The sequence below is a fragment of the Sceloporus undulatus genome, chromosome 3, assembly GCF_019175285.1.
Source record: "Sceloporus undulatus isolate JIND9_A2432 ecotype Alabama chromosome 3, SceUnd_v1.1, whole genome shotgun sequence".
NCBI lineage: Eukaryota > Metazoa > Chordata > Lepidosauria > Squamata > Phrynosomatidae > Sceloporus > Sceloporus undulatus.
In genome coordinates this window covers 188,957,727-188,964,959 of record NC_056524.1, presented here as the reverse complement: position 1 = coordinate 188,964,959, position 7,233 = coordinate 188,957,727, and positions in this window count along the sequence as shown.

The window sequence follows — 7,233 nt, the reverse complement described above, 5'->3', positions numbered from 1 at the left end:
TAAAATGACAGACATTTGCATACAGCTACAAATTGTCCCAGGACAAATATTTTAAAAAGACATTTGAAGAAGGTCTGAGGAATACAACTAGTGAAGGCTTTTGTGAACTAATGACAACTAGTCGCCCAGTATAAATAATGCTTTTAAAATTTCATTCTAGTCTAGTGCTGTCATATATACTTTCAAATCATAACCTGTTTACTTACTAGAGTAAGAACTGATAGTTTTAAAATGTCAGGGATGACAGTAGGATTTGCCACATCCTTCAACAAATTAAAAGCTGAAAATTTATCTGTTAAACAAATTTTAACAGTTACATTTCTATATTAATGAGGAAGGGATGGAACTGTATTTTGAAATATAGTGTTCAGAATTCAGCCAACATATAGAAAGAATACCACACAATGGTAAAACCAAGATTGCTAATTAAGAGGAAAAGGCAAAAATGAAATTCACCATTAGAGATGTTATTAAGTTTGTATGAGGGCTGCAGAAGAATGTTCTAGAAACACTGTTGTGACGAGATGATGTTGTTTTTACTCTCCTTTCCTAGAATCCTTCTCAAAATAATCCAGCATTCTTGCTGACAGGGATATGGCTCAGGTCAACAGCTGTTATTGAAAACAGTGAGCTAATATTCTCCTGGGACTGTTTGTAAATGTCCACAGAGCATTTTGAGCACTGGGCTGAAGTCTAAGTGACAATAACCATCACTACCGATAAAGATAATGACTACATTAAAGTTTCTGTAATGATGCTTAAGTGCACACAATAGACTCTTTCTTGAAAACAGAAGACAAGTGGACTGTGCCTGAACACCATGCTGGGATAGACAAATCAGTCTTGATCTGTCAGTTTATTTTATTTTATTTTTTGCATTTATTCAGTCATAGACCCAGTGTGGTGCAGTGGTTTGAGTGCTGTACTATGCCTCTAGAAACCAGGGTTCAGATCCCTACTCAGCCATGGAAACACAGTGAGTGACACTGAGCAAGTCACACTCTCGCAGTATCAAAGGAAAGCAATGGAAAACCCCTTCAGGATGAAAAAAATGTAAAAGAATAAAGAAGTTTGTGTAAAAGACAGCGAGAAAAGAGATCAGCACAAAGGGTCCCATAAGAAGACCATGAACTGATGACATGGTAAAAGCAAGCTGACCCATAATATATTTCCCCTTAAAACAGCAATGTAAATTAGCATCATTCTAATGTTCTTTAGGACAGGCCTCTATCCCAAATGACATCATGAGATGCTAGAGAATTTAACAAGTTGAGCAGGTACATAAAATCCATTACATTTGTTAGTAAATCCCTAGCAATTTAATTGGAAATCCCTTGGTGTTTCACATACATAAACAGGATGTCCAGGGCCTAGTTTTACTGAAGTGGAAAGCAAGTATCTAGGGTGCACCACTTCAGACTGCAGGTGGAAGCTCACATATTAGACTCTCCACATAACAATGCATGTTTGTCTTCTGGAAATCTAAATGTCTGTAAGAAGCATTCTAACTTATAGGCTGTACAGACCAACAATAAGAGCCAGCTTGGGGGTGGCATGGGGGCATGGTGTTTGGATGATGCATGCCCCAACATCACCCCAACAGCATCACACCATCTGCCTGACTGCATGGCAGGCAGCGTTACAGCGCTCCTTTGGTGTGGTGTTCATGCACTGCATGCCAAAAGGAGTGCGAAAAAGTGCCACTGCAGCAGCAAGGTTGCTCTTTTTCTGGGCCGAAAAGAAATGCCACTTCTCTTTAGCCAGAAAAACGCTGGATTAGGGTCACAGCTGAAGTTGCTGCTCAAAGGACTGGTCTGTTTTGCCCCCTTGGTTTGTTTATATATGTAGATGCAATGAATAACTCTCAGTTGTAGTCAGGATTGATTTGTCCATCGGTGGCTAATGTTTTTAATTCTGTAGACACTTTAATGACATTTTGAATACATACTGTACCTGTGTTTTTACTGGTAGTTCTTTGTATCTTGCAAGCTACTTTGAGTCCCAACTTTGGGGAAAAGGCAGGGTGTGCGTAATACAATACAACAATAGAGTACAACGGTCTGATCAGGGAGATGAGATCATCACCTCACCATCTGAAGGTGACATACCCCTCACAAACTTGAAACACAGGACATGCCTGGGTACAACCTAGATACAGGTTTGCCATCTCAACACAAGAATTTAGCCCTACATATAGCTGTTATAAGATCAAGCATGTGCCCATGTGCTCTCTGCTCAAATTTACTCTTAGGAACACAATGACCTAAACTCTATTGTCATTTTCAATTTAAGTAGACCCACTGAATCAAAGGAATTTAACTATGTTTTGAGTGTCCATGATTTAACAATGGATTAAATGTTTAATCAGCGCTGATGAAAGCGTTCAAGGAGTTGTAGGTGTTGGCAGTAGGTGATCCATGTTTCAGACCCTTAAAGCCTTCAACACTGTGAATAGAAAAGGTCTGTGAAAGATCCTGGAACGACTAGGATGCCCTCCCCAAATTCCTCAAAATGATTATCCTGCTACATGAAGGCCAGCAAGGTCAAGTCAGATATGGCGATGCTCTCTTGGAGCCCTTTCTAATAACTTATGGTGTGAAACAAGGTTGTGTTCTTGCTCCAACTCTACAATCTTCTTCAGCATGATGCTCCAAAGGGCTATGGCAGATCTCAAAGAAGAAGATGGCATCTATATATGCTACCATACTGATGGTAGCTTGTTTAACTTAAGCTGCCTGAGGGCTCGCATTAAGACTCTAAACTATTTAGTCCATGAGCTGCTTTTTGCTGATGATGCTGCCCTTGTTGCCCATACAGAAGCAGCTCTGCAGGACCTAACATCTTGTTTTGCAACAGTTGCAGAGCTCTTTGGACTGGAAGTCAGCCTGAAGAAAACAGAAGTTCTCTACCAGCCTGCGTCACAGGAAGAATATTACCATCCTCACATCACTGTAGGCAAATCTATGCTTAAGTCCATTCAATAGTTCACCTACCTGGGAAGCATCATCTCCTCAGATGCCAAGATTGATAAAGAGATCAATCATAGACTAGCAAAGGCATATAGTGCATTTGGAAGGCTTCACAAAAGAGTCTGGAGTAACAAACACCTGAGGCGAAGCACAAAAATCAATGTGTATAGAGCCATTGTACTGTCTAATGCCATGCTAATACACAATTGCTAAATGGGTAAGATCTCCTCCCCACAGATGCCAACAGCCCTAACTTTGAGGCTGCTAACATAGGAACTCTCCTCCTCTCCCCATCCTTTAATTACCTTAGAGTAGCAGAGGGTACTTTGTAGAAACACCTCACTAGTTGCCACTGCTAATAATAATATTTCAATGGTATTTTGCTGCTGTCACACACAAGTTCTCCACTAATATCAGAATGATGAATTCCACTCTGTAACAGTCAGCTGACAGGCCACAAAACAGGATACAAGGATTTTCATTAAAATTGCATATTGCAAAATTGAAACTTAAGTGTCAGGTTTTTCTTGCAGCCTGTCTAAGGCTTGACAATTAAAATAGCTATTTTTAAAAATTTAATGAGACACAATAAGAGATAAACACAAGAGAAGCTTGCTCATTTTTACAATAAAAGAGAAACATAGCAACTCCATTATATTTCCTTATAAAAATGTCCCATTTAGAAAAGGCAATATAATCTATATTTAATTAAATTAGGGTATGTCATTTATTACCTGCAGTATATGTATTAATATTTAATTCCAAATTAATTGTCTAAATGGAAAGGACACTTAGTGCTACAGAACACAGTGTACTGGAAGTAAATACAATTCTGCGGCATTTTCATGGAAATCCTTAACAATGAAGTTGTCTTGAACTAAGTTATAACTTACACAAAGGACTCTTAGTAAACTGAATGCATAACAAACTCTGTCATTCAGAAAGCTACTATGCTCCTTGATTGTTGCCCAGCAACATTTTTGTGTCCACAATTCTCTCTTGCCTTCACTGCTTCACTTCAATGAAGTTTTAAAAAATCTCTCAAATCTGTAGACTGCATTACCACAGACTGGGCTGTGTTTGTCTCCAAAACCTTGCAATGATTTACCCCGGTGAAATAATAATCTATGATTTGGGGAGTTTCAAATCTGGTACAAGGTCCCAGAAGCAGTTTGTTCAGTCAGTATCTGCATCCCTCTCTCTCCTCTGAAATTTCTAATTTACTTCATACACTGGGCAGCTATCTATTCTACAATAAATACATTTATGTCTTGCTGAATGTCTCATTTATAACCCAGCAGTTGTATGCTTTTACCTGGTAGTATAGAACACGTGGAGCCTGTGCCTACCGAGAGGTGCACCCACAGGATGCGGGGTACAATGGGGGCAATGCCCTGCCAAATAAAAATTCCACCCTTCATGAAATTTTCTTTCAGTCTCCAAATTTCTATCACTCTGGAGAGTGGAACATTGAAAATCATTCTTCCCTAGAATTTACATGTTCACCTACCTACTCCTTTTCTTTGGATGCCTAAACTTTGGCCTGTTACAGACGGGCCTTAAAGTGTGCGCTCCCCGCATGCTAGGGTTAGAAAGGGACGTCCTTTCTGGACGCCCCTAATCTGAGCACGCGCGTAGCGCACACAAAATGGCAGTGGCCATTCCACATGGCCGCCGCCATTCCGACATCACGACTGTACCGCCTCCAAACGAGGCGGCGCAGACATGACATCCTTGTGCCACGCAAGGGCACTTAGAGCGCCCTTTACGCAGCACAAGAAGGAGCTCCGTTTCGGAGCTCCTTCTTGGCTTTGCGTTGCTGGGCACAGCCTTCAGACGACTGCGCCAGTGACACGGAAGAGAAAGGGGCCAAGCAGCCCCTTTCTCCTCCTCCCTGCTGCCAAGGGGTGTCCTTGGGGCTTGAAGCCCCAAGGACACCCCTTTCCAGGCTGTGGGGAAGGGGCCTTTTGCTGCTTCCCCGCGGCCCATAAAGCGGCGGATTGGGGCCTCAGCGGCTGCCGTTCTGACCCCTGAGGCCCCGATACAGCAAGGAAAGGGGCGGGTGCACGCCACCCCAAGCAGGAGGTCTGTAACCCGCCAATGTTTCTAAATGCTCAGCTGATGTTTTAAATCACTGAAATGCTAGAAATAGGGGGACCGAAGGGAAATTTCATTTGAGAGGACAGAATTCTTATTTGGGGAGGCAAAGTGATAATTTTGTCCCCATGCCTACCTACAGTCCTGTTTCTACCAGGAGATGTAGGACTCCTATGGCTAAGTGGCTGAGTCTGGCTGAGTCTCTTCCAGTCCATCCCCCCTGCCCCCACCGGTCTAGCGTGTGCAGTAGAATCAACTCAGGTCAGATCTACACTGCTGCTCTCGGACTGTTCTAGCCCTAAATTCCCCCCGTTGCCTCCATAACCCAGAGCAATAATTGGCAATTGTCTACACATGTGTCCATTGTGCTGCCCGGCACTGGCATCACTGGTTTGAGTGACTCCCTCTGAGGCAAAAAAACAAGGTATCCAGGATCGATCACATGGCTGGGCAGCTTGCTGTGACATCAGAGGCAGCAACTTGCACCAGCAGTGGTGGCACAGGGTGACAGTGCAGATGCATGTGTAAACAATTCTTCAGAATCTCTTTGGAGTGCTCCAGATTTTTCTGGAAAATCTGGTGCAAAACAAAATTATTTTAACCTTATTTAAGACAGAGATGATCCCGATTCAATGTGGAAGTGCCCCCACATCTTGAAGACAGTTCATAGTCTAATTGGGGCTTCTATCCACTCGGATTGCTGATTCGATGATGGGAGGGTAGGCAGAAACTGGTTTCTATGTACTGTGTAGACATACCTTCAGTTTTGTTTCATTCCCTATGCTTGATCCATTAAATAGCTAATTTGGGACTGAGAGGAAGGACTACATTGACCAAATGACGTCTGAGGACTATATATTGTCAAGCAGTGGATAAAGGAATTAATTTCAGTTTTTCTTCCATGACAGAATTTTCCCCAGACTATATTAATGTCTCTGTGGTGGGGTCTTTGTGTCTTGTAGAGGACTCTGTGGGGCACAGTCAGCTCACAGTATTGGAGTCACTAGGGAAATGTGTGTATGTGTGTCACACCACTGCTCCCCAAACATATGCATTTTGGCAGAAATGAGCTCTAGCATTTGCCTGTGTCCCTTTAAAATGCTGAAGAGATGGTATGAATGGGGTGAGACTCAGTGGAAGGAGAAATGAGAGGCTCCAGTTTGTTTGTTTTTTTAAATAAAATTTTAAATGTCTTTTAAAAAAATTATTCTTTTAAAATATTATTTTAAAACATATTTGCCAAGTTTTCACTTTAGCCACATGAAACTATGTATATGTAAATACATTTTGGCTGTACGTATGTTGTTGTAGTTTAAAGGTTTAATTTTAATTTTGCTAGTTGTTTATGTCACAACTATTCAGGAGATTGTCACAGTCCCTTTTTCCTGATCTGGACATGGTCTGGACCACGCAGGGAACATGTGCTATCATACAGCTCCGTGCCCAGATTGTTACCAGCCCATCCCCAATTGGAACGTCTCACATTGATAGAAAAGAAGTGTTTTTAGCCAGAGATGGGAGAAGGATGGGGTGGTAAAGATCTGGGTATGGAGTTGTGTGATAAGACATGGTCCCAGCCCGGTCCCAGCCAGTGCCTAGGAAGGGAAAAAGCTGGTAGTGTGATACTCTTCTCAGTGATATATGGGAATTACGATGTATGAGTAACATGAACAAAAAAAAAAAAAAACTTTGCTAAGGATTCTGTATGGGTGTGGTATGGGAGGAGATCAATGGGGAGTGACACCATGACTGCACTGGGTAATGCCAACCCTAGTGACATCACTGGCTTACAGTATGAAATGGGGCCCATTCACATTATAGAACTATTGTGCTATTATTCCATTTTAACTCCATTGATTCTGTTCTGGGATTGGCAATGTAAAGATCAGCGTTTGGAACTCTCAATCAGAGCATTTAAGTGCCTCAACAAACTACAAACCCCAGGATTCTATAGGATGGATCTATGACAGTTACAATGGAATGATGCACATTTAATTATGTAGTGTGAATGCATCCCTGGTTAGGTCTTCTGGGCATCACTGTTGCTCCATGTGCATTGAAATTGTATCCTGCCAGTTCTGCTGTGTATTATACAGAAAGTGAAGAAGTGGTGTGTAGATTTGTCCTCTTCATGGTCACTAATGCAGCAGCCCCCCAAACAGAACAG